The sequence below is a fragment of the Hylaeus volcanicus genome, chromosome 2 (genome assembly GCF_026283585.1).
Source record: "Hylaeus volcanicus isolate JK05 chromosome 2, UHH_iyHylVolc1.0_haploid, whole genome shotgun sequence".
Taxonomy (NCBI): Eukaryota; Metazoa; Arthropoda; class Insecta; order Hymenoptera; family Colletidae; genus Hylaeus; species Hylaeus volcanicus.
In genome coordinates, this window is record NC_071977.1 from 27,897,604 (window position 1) to 27,913,895 (window position 16,292).

The following is a 16,292-nucleotide window of genomic DNA, read 5'->3' on the forward strand; positions in this document are numbered from 1 at the left end:
AGGTGGTCGATGGAGGAACACCGCTTCTGCCATAGTTACCAGCGGGCCAGCGCCCGAAAGAAACGTAACTGGTTCGTCGAGCGCCGCCTATGGGGGAGCGGAATACCCCGAGCCTATAAATCAAAGGGCACGACGGGAAAAGGTGCATGCAAAGAACTCGAACACGCGAAGAATGTGATTTAGTTACATCGCTGTCATAAGTAACCTAATCTAATTTCGGCGAGCCCAGGCATGAGCGTGACGTCGCAAAAAGTCTGCTCAGTCGATAGTCCACGGTCCGATGTCCCATATTTCTACCCCCGAATTGCACGGTACCTTCGAGTCGCTGAAACATGAGAAGACCTCTTCGATGCGGGGTGAGTAAATAATAGCCTCGCTCCACGTGCTCGTCCCTTATCGACCAGTTGGAGAATAACGCGTGTGATAATAATCGGCGTAGTACAACCCCGAGGGTGATCGTTGATGCGAAAGTAAATTGAAAATTAGAATAATATATCACCGTGCGGGGTAGTATTCGTTGCCTGTTTCTATTTGTATACCAGAACTCGTAAATATTAACGGTGGTATGCACCGTAATACTCGCCTAATATGCAAGCCGTTTGCATATCAGACAAGCTAATATACGGTGTGTTCCTTACGAAACTATAAATACGTCTATTCCCAAGGCTAGAAGAAGCCAACTCAACGCATCTATTTCCTGACGACATGCATCAAAACATTTAATCGCGCCTACCTATCGCGCCTATATATCGCAACTCGCAGCACTAACTACTCCGGCGCCTGTAATTGTATTCGCAAGACACGCGTATTATCTTCAAATAAAATGCCTATCACTTCATTACTTACGATTTAGCATCCAACCGCTTCTTACTGAACCCATAACCGGAGCATTTGCCCACGAATTTCGCCGTTCTAAGCATACCACGCGCTCGTATCTCCATTTTAATTGCGCGCTGCGACTGCATTAAGACGCCATCGTATTTTCGTTCCCCCGTCGCGTCGACAGAAGCGAGGAACGTTTACCGGAGAAGCCGACATCATAAGGCCTCCCCAGTTTATGGCGCATCTACATGTAAATGCAGAGAGCGCGATATCGTCGAAACGCTGTTGGGGGGAGGAGGAACGACGAGATATGCAGATTGACGATTACCATTTTTCACGTCCGACGTTTATAGTTCATGCACGCATCAATGTGTCATACGTCCGCGCAGATTGCGTCCCCTGTCCCCCCGAGGAATTCGCGGCGCGGATAAAGCCTGGCGAGCGTTTACGGTGATCGCACGAGTAAATAATTCGAGACGTTTGTCAGCCAGGGAAATTGCGAGTCGCGCGACCGCGTACACCTACGTGCGGCCATTATGCTCGTTTTACGAGCCGAGGACCCCGCGGTGGCTACCGTCCGATCGTCGAACATTGTTCCTCCTGAAACGACTTCGTGGAAACGTGTATTTACGGCGACGTTACGACGTGTTCATTTCGGTTCGCCGTTATTGTTGCCTGCGACGAAATTAATTCCTTCGTCCTTGTCGAGGTACGCGAGGTTTAATTAAATCGTTGGTTCGAGAGAATGGCGAAAATGATAAGGTGGGTCTTCGAATGTTGCGCCAATTAAAGATATTCGATTTTCGTTTCAGAGTACAATAAAGTGTCCTTAAACGCACACAAATTTCTCTAACTCGGGTACCTCGTGGTTGCTAAGCCCGTACTGTAGCTACAAACACCGCTACAGCCCCTGAGAACTCAGGATTCCTCCGGTCATAGTAAACAGGAAAGTAGGAAGTCCGAACGAAGTACCACGAGTCAGACCCGTGCTTGCTGTTTATAGCCCTAATTTATTTATGACCTCCACAAATTCAATTAATTCATTTCTGCGCATATAAAACTCAGCACCTAATACATTCTTCGAATCCTGAATTAAAATTCACGCAACGAAGGGTTAACCAGCGATGAAAGGAGAAATTTGGAGAATCGAAACGAGGCATTGCTGGAGGACCAGTGGTCCACGGCCTGACGAGGGAACAGAAGAGGTGGGAGGGGGCGCACCGACGAGGAGGACTTGATGAATCCTCGCGATTAACACGTCACTGTGGAAGAGCGTGTTTAATCAACGCGCGGAGAAGACGCTGCGGGGCGTCCGCATTCGGACTGTCGGCCCTGTCGTTGCAACCCTTTCAAGGCGGCTGCAACACCCCGCCATAAATAACGGGGCGTTCTGGAGCCACGGGGGGATGACGACGCTGGTACGTAATTGTGAGTTACGTCGGGGCCCCTCGGGACCCGGTCCCCGGGACACGTCCCGAAATCAGCGACGGTAACGAGACTGATCAAACGCTGGTCCCTTTTTTACGGCAGTGTCCTCTCCGTTTGATTCTCAAACGGCTACGGGTTCTCAATGAACTCGTGCACGCAACGCCTCGTCGCCGTGTAATTTATGAACTACGCGATGCCACGACGAGTATCTGAATTCGAGGGCATCGCTTGCATCGGGGCAGCTTTACATCGAGCGCGAGTTTATCCTGCGAAATAAACCGTAAGTAATCGAAGTACAGTATTCTCATTCATGTACAATTGATTCGAATTATAACTATTTCGTTAGATCTCGATACGAATAAAGTCATTCAGAAAATAAAATATCCCCCATATTTCATAGTCATTCGAACGAAACGAGTACAAGTAAAACAATAAACATAGCAGATTATCTGCGATAGTTTCAAAGCCCTCTTAATAGCTGCGATTGTTCGAACAACAATCCCCTAATAATCCTCGAGTTTACGAGCGGGTGATTCGTTGGAAGGCCTGTCGTTTGACTCGTTGATTCAGTGACTCGCAAGAACCCCAGGTGATACAATCGCAAGAAGTGAATCGAGCGTTTCACTCGATCGGCTCGCGAAAATCGCCGTGCAGGTGAAAGTTTCCACGGTAGTCGTTGCACCGCGCTCGTGAGCGTAATAGCTCTCGCTAGCAAGGCAACCGAATCTCTTGAATTCAATAGCAGGAATGCAGTCGCGTGGAACGAGACAGAGACAAGAGGAGTCGAACAACAGATAATACAGAGGCGTGTAATGCGATGCTTTCGTGAGGAAAAAACGAACCGAAGAAACGAGAACAGAGCGAGACGACAGGATAGACGATAGTTTCTCGTGCTGCAAGAAGAGCCTCCGTTCCAACGTGGCTGCTGAGTCATGGGGTAAGACCGTGATCAGTCAGGGTCATCGCGATGGTAGAAACACCTGTTCATTACGCTTTCCTCGGTCTATACCAATAGTACATCCGAGGAGGGTCGTGTGGGTATTATCAATTGAGGCCGTGAGAACTGGAGCGGTAAACGTAACATTTTTTTCAAAATTGAGCTGCGGCCAAAATCGCATGGCTGATAGGATGTTTTATAAAACCAGAAAATTTTTATTTGAAAATTTATCCCCCCGAATACTCCGAACTCGGCGAATGCGTTCTCTCCCACGCATCGAAGTCACCGAAAATTCACGTCAACTAACGAGCCGGGAAGCAACGATCACGGATATTTAATTCAATTTCCTTTCGTGCTTCCAATGCTTCGCACATACGCATCAAAATCGTCGCAACAGTTCCGGACGACGGAAAAGTCTGATCTAAGCGCAACGCTCTCAGCCATAATCCTCGAGGCTCGTTCCCCTTCGGTGAACAGTTATCCGCGATCGAGCGGCGCAATTGTTTACGGCCAACCATAAAAGCGTACGTCCAGGCGGAAAAGTTGTCGCACGTTTATTAACATCGTGGACAGATCGAATTTAAAGTATGGTATCTTCCATAATAGGACGCGCAGCGGCGGCCTAGCCTTCCGAGGCCAGCAACAATAGCCTATTCTCCCCCATACGCAGGCGAAACTTTCTTCCCTTATGGGTATTACCACTGCGCGGGCTACCGTCCTCGTTAATTAATCGCAGCCTTGGCGGTCGTGCAAAAAAAAACAGGGAACCACGAACGACGAAAGGAACCAGCACGGCATCGTGTCGCGTTCTAGGTCTTGCGCGGCGTGTCCTTGCTATCTTGAGAGCCCAATGAAAATAGCGTTCACGTTATTAATTAATCGAAAGTCGACCAGCCCGTTCTCCCTGCTGTCTTCGATACAAGCTGCAACGACCGGAGAACGAGCAACCAGGACGATACCAGGACTGGGAGAATAAACGTGGTATCTCTTTGAGGTCAAGTAAACAAAAAGCAAACGCGATGCCGCGACATTTAATTTTTAGGAATTATTGAAACCTTGATACTATATAGATTCGAGACATCGCAAAACTCGTGAAAATGTCTGCAAAATTAAATTTTGTCACGAGACTACCGAAGATTAGATAATTCAACATTTGTCGCAGTATTTAATTTTTAAACGTCACCGAGTACGCGACACTTAATCAGATTTATTTTCGTTATTGTCTCACCCTTTGGAATTACTTTCCTAATTTCTTAATGAAAAGTCCTGTCACCCATTTCTGGGTGACGTGGCGATCAATGCGTTAAATAAAATCCGCTCCATTTCGAATGCGACACACTAAGGGTCAAAACATACCCAGCACGTAAACAGTTCACGTATTAGCTTCCTCGTGTCCAGTGTCCCTGGTACCCACGTCCGGCTGGCTAAGCCTTCCAATGAAAATAACATCCACGTTATTAATTAATCGAGAGTCGACCAGCCCCCGTCCCCTTGCGTTGTCGTCTTCACCGGAACGACGAGAGGGCAATATCTCTGCGATTAAACGCGGTGGCGGCCCTTCGGGACCACCGATCATCTCGGGAACGGCTCGGGCCTTCCGTTCGGCCGAGTTGTTCGGCAAAAACCGGGCGCTACGCAACACCGGACCCATAAACAGCTTTTTAGGCGATCAGCGCGCGCTTGAATATTCAACGAGTACGCCGCGCCGCGGCCCAGCGCCGCCGCGGAGGGAGCCGCGGCAATTAATATTGATTTTATTAAATCGAACTTTTTGCGCGTGGTCCGACCAACTGTCGCGACCGTGCTTTGCTCGCCGAAAGTACGACGGGCCCGCATGCCGGCCGACCTGACCGCGGTTTTTCCTCTGGCTTCACGGATATATGGCGTAGCCGGGGTGGCGACGCGGAACGCGCGCACCCTCGTCGTCACCATTGTACTTTCGACGATTAACATTCGAAGATGACTGGATACCAAGCGTTTTCGCTTTTTCCCGTCGTAAGGGTTTATATCCTGACGTCGTTGTTTTAAGCTGCGTGGAGAGGAAAAAGCGGGGGAATAAAAGTCCTTGCGCGGGACCAAAGTTAAACGAGGATTTTAATTATACGATCATGGGGAACCGAATAACGATGAAAGGGACTGTTATTGCGATTGTCGCGCCCATGGCGTGGGTAACCGAGGAAACGATTTCTTCGTCGTCTTTAGTTATTCTTTTCGTAATAACGTAATAATCTCCAAGTTAGAAAGTATGTAATGTACTGAAAAGTTAATTTGCCATTCATTAAATTCTTATTTCTTGATGCATTATTTTCGCCACGATTTTGCGTCTAGGTTCTGTTCATACAAATGCTAGCAAAGTGATTTCAATGATTTCATATCATTCATCTCAACTTTATCTTTATCTTTACTTCTATACTTCTATTCTACATCTATCTCTTTTTCTACGCTAAGATCTTGATACTGCCGATAGATGACTCCGAATCTACAACTGCAGTTTCCTAAATTTGCACGTTTCTCCCCCATGAAACAGAAATCTACTTTTATAGTCCTTCACCTGCTACTATAAACCCAACGTTTAAAGGGTGTACCGTCCCCCTTTCCTAGAATAGGGTGCCAAGCTATCGCGTCGGTTATCCGTGTTTTACAGCCGTAGCTATTACGGCGTCGGTGTTTCCACGATCGCAGGGGAACGAGATGTTCGTTTTAGAACGCTATAAATCAGACTCGTTAGCTCTACCAAGATCCAACCGCCGGGAGAATCTTCACGAACTGACCTAATTGCGTGTATAAAAAAGAAGCTATACTAGAAAACAAGGAGCGAAATTAAATGAACACCTCGCGCATTCCCAAGGATATACACTGTGTAAAGACTCGGATGATAGACAGATAGCTGACCAGGGCGAAGTTAGAAGTTTGCAGGTCCAGGGGAACTTGGTCAACGCTCTAGAATCATCGTGACCGTTGCTTTACACGTTGCCTAGTAAAATGATGGTAAACTATCGGGTACTGCGCCGCGTTAAAGAGCGTTTGGCTACCTGGCGTGAAGGGAACCGTGCGTTGGAAGTGGTGTTAAAGACGAATTAAAACACTACTATTAGTACAAAAAAAGCCCAGGCGAACTTCGAAACACCTCGTAATATCCTCAGTTATCCAGCAAAGAGAAATCACCAGCGTCAGCTCCAATGCACGCAATCTTCTTGCCGATAAAATATTAAGGACCCCCCAAACCCGACGAGTCACGATCTCGCGATCTCCCCACGCGATGCGACTCCGGAGTATCCGTCTCGCGTATCAAGGAATTCATTACGGGGCGATCCAACGCGAAACAAGCGCGAATCTCCCACGGCGCTTGATCGTCCAAGCGACAGTGGCCGGAAATTTATTTCGGTGTGTCCCTGGCGATGATATCCGCACGGCGAAACGTGGAAAAGGGACGAAAGGAACGGGAGCAGGGTGGAGGAAGATCGGTGGCAGATGCCGCGGTCCCAGTGGGACGCCAGGCGCCCCAGGAGTGAAGACGTTCGAGTAATTGGCCCTCTGCTTCGATTCCGACTGCAGCGGAGGCCCCGATTCGGCGCTCCCGACCGAACCAGTCCTTTCTCGTTACAACGCAACCGTTCCTCCTGGTGTCGGCAGGGAGCTACTGATTACAGAGTCGCCCGCTGGTCCCTCCTCGACCCCGCCAAAGCCGCGCTGTCGAGTCTCCTCGCGTCTTTAGCCGCGATCCAACGAGTCGCCATCACCTTGTACTCGGTACACGTGTTACCTGCCGCGCATAATAAGGCCAACCTGAACAGCTCTGCCACCCCTTTCTCCTCGCGCCACGTTTTCTCTGTCCGTTCTCTCCTCCAGCTGCTCCTTTTACTTTCCTGCCTGCTATTCCATACAACGCAGGGCGAGCAACGCTTTCGGGTACAATTTCACTCCTCGACACTTCAATTTTTGTAGTTTTAGACGTTTCGATGTGTTATAATTATTCTTCAAAATAAATGCCATCGCTTCTGGTAGCTTTCATCCATCTTTCTTCCAATTGTTCAATTCTGATTCGGATCAAATGTCATAAAGAATTTTAATGTCAAACATTCTAACATCAAGCGTCCGGGAACTCATGGAACAACCTAGTATTCATTTGTAATCCGTACCTCCAGATGTGAAAGAACTTCGTGCAAATATTAATAGATCGCTTAAAAGAATTGACAAAAGCCATCCTTTGTTTAGTCGCCAGCGCGCAACTCTTCGAGCGTTTCATTCGGTCGTTCACGCGGCTCGTTAAAATGGCGATTCACTCGGCTGGAAATGCTGACTTGCGGCCGCGGAAGGCGTGGAGACTGTCACGCTCGAACACGGGGAAGACAATGACGCGGTGAAAACGATCGAGTCGAGTTCGAATGCTACCAAACGATGGTCTCCTGGAGAAATAAAAGGGAACGACGTCGCCGACGGGACCCGTCGCCGTTCTTTTCCCTTTCGTCCCCAGTTTGTACGCTTGAGTTTTTCCTTTTCGCGAGTTCGTCGCGTCCACCTCGCGTGGAATGAAATTGCCTGACCGCTTAATTACAGGCAACCCGTTTCTTGCTGACTTGCTCGCAAAATGTGTTAATTTATAACAGCGTGCATTACCGAAGGCGTGGACTTTGTTACACCTAGACGAAAGAGGTACGATGACCGAGCCGAAAACCTTGAATTCTTCGGTGCCATCGACCCGAACTCGTCGCTTTGTTTTCGCGTCTCTTCTCTCGTCCTAGGTGACACGGTGGCAAAAATCTCTGGCCTATTGGTATCGGTTTGTAATCGTATTACAAATGAAAGAAAAATAGAATACGGAAAAGACACCGAGGACAAAACACCAAATTAGGACACTGATTTAAGGGGATAGAAAATGAATTAACTATCTCCATAGTATTACGTTCAAGTTTAGATTATCCTTCCTAAAAATCTAGATTGTACAGAACAGTTTTCTACACTTCAACTGATGAATCTCAGATTGACAAGAAACAAACAATCTCAGATTGACAAGATGTCTATACCGAGATATCTTTCTCAAACTCCATTCGCACTCTTCTTCAGGGCCTCTATAGTGCGACCATCTATTGAAAATGATAATTCCTCGGTGTACGCACCAAACATTACTCTCCACGCACAATGCGTCCAATCGAACTTAAAGGGTCCAATGATTACACGTGGGCGGCCGCGCTAAACCACTCCGTGCCGGCGGTTATCGCACAATGCATCGCGATTAGGAGCGTGGGATGAATGACACACTTCGATACATCCGGAATGCGTGTCTAGTTGATCACCTATAGCCGTCCTGGACCTCTGCTTACTTTTAAAACAGACCTCTGTCGTACCGGTCACCTCCAACGCGACAATGGCAACCTGCGTCGATGACACAGCTATAATGACAGCAAAGGAATTCCCTTTAACATTTAGCATTCGAGTGTCTCCGAGGACGCCTAGACCAGGTGCAGCCGTGATTGCCTACACGACTAACGAAGCCAAATTGGTACGCGGGAATACAACTTGGGAACCAGTTCTTCTACAACATGAGATAGTAGCGAGATCTGAGAAGATCGAATACCTCGGCTTATGCATTGGTGAGAGGTTAAGCTAGGAACATCATTTTCGACGCAAGAGACACAGATGAAAGTAAAGGCCACTGAACCAGGAATTTCAATTGAAAACGAACCGCCTTTATACAACGTCATTCTGAAACAATTCTAGGCTTGTGTGTATTAACTTCATGCAGAGACTCTTACAATCACCCCAGAGTAAGAAGATTGGAGCTAAAATGATTTAAAAATCAACTGTCACCTGCAGGATATCAGTCTTTGAGGTGTTCGTTGGGCCCCAGAATTTTCAACTAAAAACTTTCTAAGCAAGCACTTTACAGTACGAAGACTAAATTTAAAGTGGTCTACGGATCTACTGTAAACACCTGAAGAATATCACGCCGCATAATCGTATAGTTGGAATGGCCTGACGTTGATGGATGATTTCTTCCTCCGAGACACAGTCGAAGTCGCTAGGAACGATATTCGTACTGTTCGCGTACTCCTATCCGTGTAACATCTCCGTGTTCGGTTGCGACGATTTGCGACACGTCGCCGACCCAGCGAAAAGTCTCCGATGAACACGTTCAGGCGCGGACATTTCGACACTCGCGAGGACGGTTTTTCGAGAAATTGGCTCGCAGGTGGTTCGCGATGCCGCGTGTTCTCCAGCCGCGATACCATCTGCGCCACTAATTTCCAGGCGATAGCGAAAGTGACGAGCGCGGCTCGTAAATTTGCTCGGTAGCCAACGAAACGATTCCGTTCGGGACTGGTTGTGTCCCGCTCTCGTGACTTATCCGGCATCCACGATGCTGGGGAAGAAGCGACGATAGCATACGGAGGTTAGGTGAAACAGTGGTTCTTAAACATTTTCAGCGTAACGGTTTCAGGTGGACGGTTTAAAAAATGATTCAAGGTTCAAAAGTTTGTTAAGTACGTTCACATTTAACACATTGTTGATCGGTCACAAGTAAACTCGTGTTTGCACTTGTATTATCTATTTCAATTTATGAAACCCAGGGCGGTATAAAAAAAAATATTATAGTTATGTAAGAGATATGTAAGAGAATATGTCAAATATTTCATTTCACTTCGTTATTATTTAGATTGTTTTAATTTCACATTCAATTACGAAATAATAGCCGTGTGACATGAAGCCGCTTCTGTGTAAAATTGCCGGACAACAATATGTGAAATTAATGTTTGTTTTAGAGTAAATTTCCTCCATCGAACTACAGTATCAGCTTTGAAATGTGAGTGAAGATAAATATGCATCGAGTCTGTCGCCACACAGTGGTGTCACGGTATAACTATATTCACGGGACGGTAGGTAAGAAACACCGTAGTAGACAATGGGACCGCGAAGTTACCACACCGGCCATTGTCTTTGCCGCGTCGCTTCGATTTTTACGAGTATCAACGCGAATTGATTTCACGTGAAACTGGCATCACGCTTCGCGAGACCTGGACGCGGATACTTGTGGGCGCTTCTGTAAATGGTAAGTGTTACGTCACACAGGGGGATCGTGACAACAGTTTTATGTAAGAGGCTCTGCAAAAAAAAGTTCGATGTAAAATCAACAACTGACTCGAAACCTAAACTTCAACCGATTGAAATCTAGAATCGATCGAACAATTTTTAAACCAACCATTCAGTCCTCGCATTCGATCGAATGCGTAAATTTCTATAGTTGCTTCCACTGTCTCAGGTTCAAAAAACTTACAGGTCTCGAGTCCTAATAACTCAACGACTCGTCAGGGTCCAGCACCGAGTGAACGAAACTCCGGGAGGTTAAAATCCTCGGCAACCGATTCGAAGCAGGCGATGTTCGGGGCGGAGCGCAAAAAAGACACTCTAGCAAGATGCTAATTGCCCGGGATGATTAGCCCAGCGTACCACCGGGCCGTGCAACGGTCGGTGAAAGAAGATAATGCGTAAATCAATCAACGAGCCCTACGACCGTTTCGACGACAAAGCCCGGGATAATTGGAGTAGCGACAAGTTGATCAGGCGCGGCTTCTTTCACGACGCGACGCGGAATGGAGCGGATCAGATTCTGCTCGTCTACCCGGCTCACTGGAGAGTCCTGTCGGAGCCCTTAGTCATCGAGAGACCGCATCGCGAGCGTGCCTTATGGGGACTAAAAGAAAAGAGCGCATCACGGTGTCCCGCCACCCTGACCACCTGATTATTTATTCGAGCGCAGTGACCTCGTTTGGGGCAACGTTTCGCTATCGTTATTATTTTTTTAAATTCTTCTCCCTCCTCGTGGAAGAAGAGGGACGAGACATAGAGTGGCCTTGGTCTCGGGGATGGGGAACCTGCGACGACGAGGACGAAGGAACTTTTTTAGATTTTTTTAGGAACTTTGTGAACACGTGGCTATTGTAAATTCTATAGTGTCATTTAAATTAGACGGGGAAGGGGCAAATAGATTCGTCGATATATGATTAACCCTTTCAGACCTGAATTATTCTTTTTTCTCGTACTAATGTATCAATTTAATTTTTAGAGTTGGAAAGAATTTTTAAAAAAATTTTAATAATGGCGTGGTTTTCGAGGAAAACTGGTGTTTCTTCATGTGCGCAAATAAGGACATTCGTCCTAAACGACAGTTCGTCGTAGTAATTTTGTGTCCTCAATTGTGGACGCCAGGTCTGAAAGGGCTAATTTCCTATTTCAATCGTTGTCTTTAGAAATTAATTTCTCTGAGTGCTTCGTAAACCCAGACTGAAGTCTTCCGATTCCGCACCCAGATGGATCCCCACCTAAAAAATGACATCCTCCTTAAAAAAAACAATACGTAAACCACACCATGAACCTAAAATATCCAAGTACCTCCTAACAATACTAATTCCACTCAACCTAATCGTAGGCCATTAACCTGGACACCGAGACACTTCAATTTCCTGTTGTTCAGAGATGGCCACCCAAGTCATCGCAGAGCCACCCTCAAGTTGCGAGCAGACAGTCCTAATCGCAGGTATTCACATTACGTCGTCCAAGCTCTGCATCTCTTTGCGATTGTTCAGAGACACCGGACGGATACGCGACTCGAGTCGCTCGAGCAGCGAGCGACGGTAGCGGCGATTTCAACGCTCATTGCGACTCAACCGGTGGAAATCCGGCGGAACGCGCCATTACCGTGAACGTAAGCGTTTCGTCCCGTAGAAACGGGAAGAGCATTGTTGCGAAAAGCCGAGCTTGGGCAACAGCGTCGAGAGCTGGGTTCGGTTCGGGTTTTACAAAATCGTCGAGAGTCGGTCGTCCTGGCGTTCGCGGTTGCCTCAAAAGGCAACGGTGAGTCCTCGAGTGTTCGATGCGCCGGATTATTGGCTGAATATTGCTCATTGTTCCGGTGTCGAAACATCGGGACGTAGTAGTTACCCTGACGCGCACCCACGTCGAAACGCCAGCCAGGGTTTCTCAAATTTTACATTTCAGACGAAATTACCGGTAGATATTACCGAAAAATATTCTATGACGGGCTATTCCCGGGTGCTATGGATATAATAGTAAATTACAGTGAAATTAAAGCGATGTACAGGATGAATCAATCAAGATCATCCGAAGGTCGATATAATATGCTCTTTTGAGCACTTCTTGGTTATCTAAATTGTATCGCTATATACCACCCCTATAGCCACTATCGCTATAGCCACCCCTTGCTGCGTTACTCGTTCCTGATTTTGCAATTACAAACGATTCCTCCACTCAAGATATCTAAGAATCCAAAGGGGATGCAAATGGAAGGTTCCATAGCAAAAACTCGCGAATCACCGCTAACACTCTCTGACTGACGGACTCCGGCCTGAGAAACCCTGCTCGCGAGGAATTACAAAATCCTCGTTGGTTTGAATGGAAACGCGTCATCGGTATCGTTACTTTCCATTGTGTTCGATCAATTGTTCGAGAAATCCGCGAGCGTTCCTCGAAAGTCGGGACGGGGGGTGGGGCGGGGGACGAGTAACCGACAGCAGGGTGAAAGGATTCCTCTCGGTACGTCGAGGCCTACGGCAGCCAGTAATGTTGATTGCGCGGAATTCCGTATCGGCTTCTCTCCTCTCCTCGTCGATGAGGGTTCTTGTCGACGCGCGACTCCGCGTTTCACCGTGTCCACCGGTACCCGACTTCTCTCGCCGGGATGCTCGGTTCGCTTCTTCCGTCGCGGATCGAATCGCGATCGGATGTCTGTTACCGATGTCAATCTCCTTTTTTGCGCTTACGTCGAGACGAAAATCGGGGGACGCGAGCAGACTCGACGAGACTCTCTTCGAAGAGCTCCCACGTTTCATTTCGCGCGCTTTTTTCCCGTGTAATGCAGATCGCGCGATCGTGCATTTTCTTAGGGTCATTCTAATCGATTTTCGTTTCTCTGCTGTAGTACCTACAGGGTATGGCACGTTTTTGTCTGAATATACAACGTATAAAAAACGTTGGTACGTATGTACATCTGACCATCACGGCTGAACCATTGAAACTATCCACCTTATATTCGCACCATATATTAGTCCAGTGATTTGGGTTGTTTTTGTTTGCGTTAGACTACCCCTAGGTTCTACACGGGGCACAGTTAGTTATTAATAATTTCTTCAATCTTAAATATTTTCAAAAGTTTTGGGTTTAATTTGAAGCTGAGGCTTTAGTAGCTCTTGGTGGTATCGGTCGTCCTAATTTGTAATCGAAATGACCTACAAGGAGCTCGAGGTACCTCGGGTTCGCCAAACCCGTACTGCAGCAGTAACCAAGTACGGCTACAGTCCCTGAGGGCAGAACACATGACAAGTTTGTCTATTAAGATGTTTCACTGTCAACGACGTAGCATACCGAGCAAACCTAGAATATCAACCTAGAAAGCTTTCCAGCCAACCTTACTAGAACACCGTGATTTGGTTCCTCGTACACCCGCTAAATTTCACGAAATTTCGTCATATTTCCGATCAAAATCTCGCACGACAAGATCCTAATCGAGACGATAGCCTCAAGTGACACGTATTCCGAAAAAAGGTACAGGTGACCGAAGGTGGACAAATAATTATGCAAATAGGCGAACGATAGGATCAGAAGGAATGAACGGCGCCGATCGAACGACCCATTAATATCTACATTCCATCGGCTTGCTTCGTAGTCTCACGGACTTAATTTCGTCGGAATAATGGAATTCCCAGCGCCAAAATTTATGGAGACACGCCGCGCCACGGAAACGCTTTCTACGGCGTTTCTGTCGCGCGTAAGCACGCGCATAAATCCCGCCACTTTTTTTTTCAACGTCGACGGGAGTAAATTTCAGTCCGCCCGTGAATTATCTAATTTTGCTTATCTTCGCGAAAACGTCCCTAGAAAGTACGAACCGCTCGCCATCTTGGGGCGCGGAGCGCTGTTTACGCTCAATCTGGTATCGCGATCGTGAGAAACTTTATTATTTGGTTGGCGAGTGCTCGCGGAACTCGAGAATTAGTTATGTAAATTGGTAGAAATTACGGAGAATATTATCCTCCATTTTTATTCTACTTCACTTGTTTCTGCATAGAATCTCGGTATCTATTTATTTATCGAATCGATAAATGCACATTTTTATACAAATCGTGTATGATTGATACAAACATGAAAAAAGCAAAGAACAAAGATAACTCTGAATTTCTAACTCCGAAAGATTATCGTAACCATTTCTTGTCGTAGCATAGTAGACGTTTGCACAGGTAAACGGCTTTCGGACCTAAGGCATCTTTTTTTAAGTATTCGAACCACTGTGCGATTTCGAGAGAGGGCCGCACGCACACATCCTCGCGTGCCCCAGCGTGTTTTATTACCGTGAACCGTCGGCATTCTTCTTTTCTTTCCTCCTTTCCACGGCCTCGCGACTGGCCACACTTGATCTGGACGCGTGCGTGGCTTTCCCTCCTCCTTACCTCGTCACGTTATCTCACGATTACGCTCGATCTCTTTTTACTCGCTCGCCGCCCTTCGACGCTCCATGCTTTATTATTCATCAAGAAAACACCTCTGCCATCGCGAAGCTATCTTTAATTGTGACCATTACAATTTTGCACACATTCGTCATTTTAGTGGAACACAGCTTGTCCACATGGATACCGATTTCTTCTGTTTCTGTAACAATTTCGTTCTGGCCAACCATGTACCTTTCATAAATAAATACTTCGCTTACTATAACTGTCGCCAACTACCATCAACCGTGAGCTAGAAGACGAGCAACGTTGAGAGGCACTGGGCAAACCAAACTCATTCGCTAGTGTATCGGTTTAAACAAACGCAACCAAGATTCCCAGCAACGAGGATTTCAAACGCGACCCTAACCGCTCAACACCTTCCCCGAATAAACCACTTGCCGAGAGTCAGCGGACCAAGCACGGATTACTAGGAAACACCGGTAGTTAATTCGAGTCCTCGGGCGATCGTATCGATAATAGAGGATCCAGCAGAAGGTGTGATAGCAGGACCTAACGAAGAGCAAGAAAAGCAGGAAGAAGCGGTGTCACGAGGGGGACGGTCCTTCTTCGCTCGGAACACCACGGTACTCGGAGAAACGAGCGGCCAGGAGGCACCGAACGAACCAGGAGACGAGGACGAGACAACGGGAGAGGAAGAGGGAACCTTCGTTGACGGTACTCGTTATCCCGACTGACTGCCAAGTCTCAAGCAGTACTCGTCGAGATATCTTCACAGATTCGTATCTGGGGTTACAGATCTTGCCCGGCGTTTCTCGCGCACGCGGGCTGAGAGTACGCGTCGTGGATACTCTGTGGCCCGGGAAATCCTTCCTCCTTGCGCACCTGCGAACAACCAGGGCGTGGAAGAGGAACCTCCGCGACGAGAAAAAGTGATCGGTTACCCTTGGATTGGATCCGTGCCCACGGATTGGTTACGCGTGGCTTCACCGCTCGGAGGGATGAGGAACGATAATCGCGGGCACGTTAAAGTAACGAAGAAGAGTAGCTGGAAAGACTAACGAGGAAATATGTACACGAACGTTAATAAACGTTAATTAACGTGATACTTATTTTAATTAACGTCTTGGGTTATGAAATAAGAAACGAGGCCTCGAGATCCAGAGTGGCCTAAGTAAAATTTTTTTTAAAAATGAATTATGGCCTAAAGCGCATAGCTAATAGGATGTTTTGTGAAAGCAAAGCGACGTATGTTTGATTTCCTCAATCATTAACAGGTGACTCTTTATAACTCGGTACGATAATTTTATAGATAGGCTACTCTGGTTGTCATAGCCTCAGTTCTAGCTGTGACTAACAGTAATGGCAACTATCGCTAATTCTTTAGAGCCCGTGTCTCGTCCCCGATACAGTACGAAAAGAAGTCAACGATGGACCAAAAAGTCTCGTCGAGGTTCTATGTTAGGTCTTTTGAGAAACAGCGGGGCAACCAGGCAGGCTCTAACTCTCTCGCTAGCTTGCTCTCTCCTCCCCGTATGCAAACCGGCTCTGCCATTGCGAGAACAAAACGACGAGAGGGGAGAGAGAGAGAGAGGGATGGAAAGAGATGGGACCCTCGAGCCACCAGGAAACAATCCTTCTCCCTCTTC

The 16,292-nt window shown here is 47.2% G+C and overlaps 1 protein-coding gene and 1 long non-coding RNA gene across 2 annotated transcripts in view; one reads left to right on the forward strand and one right to left on the reverse strand.

Annotated features, from left to right (window-relative positions):
* LOC128872978 (L-lactate dehydrogenase-like) overlaps positions 1–16,292 on the reverse strand; it is a 206,730-nt gene that overhangs the window by 44,730 nt on the left and 145,708 nt on the right. The window lies entirely within an intron of this gene.
* Positions 2,093–15,725, forward strand: LOC128872979 (uncharacterized). The gene is made up of 5 exons (XR_008456283.1): positions 2,093–2,240; positions 2,353–2,530; positions 9,949–10,235; positions 10,446–15,360; positions 15,442–15,725. It is a non-coding gene; the product is annotated as an uncharacterized LOC128872979 (long non-coding RNA).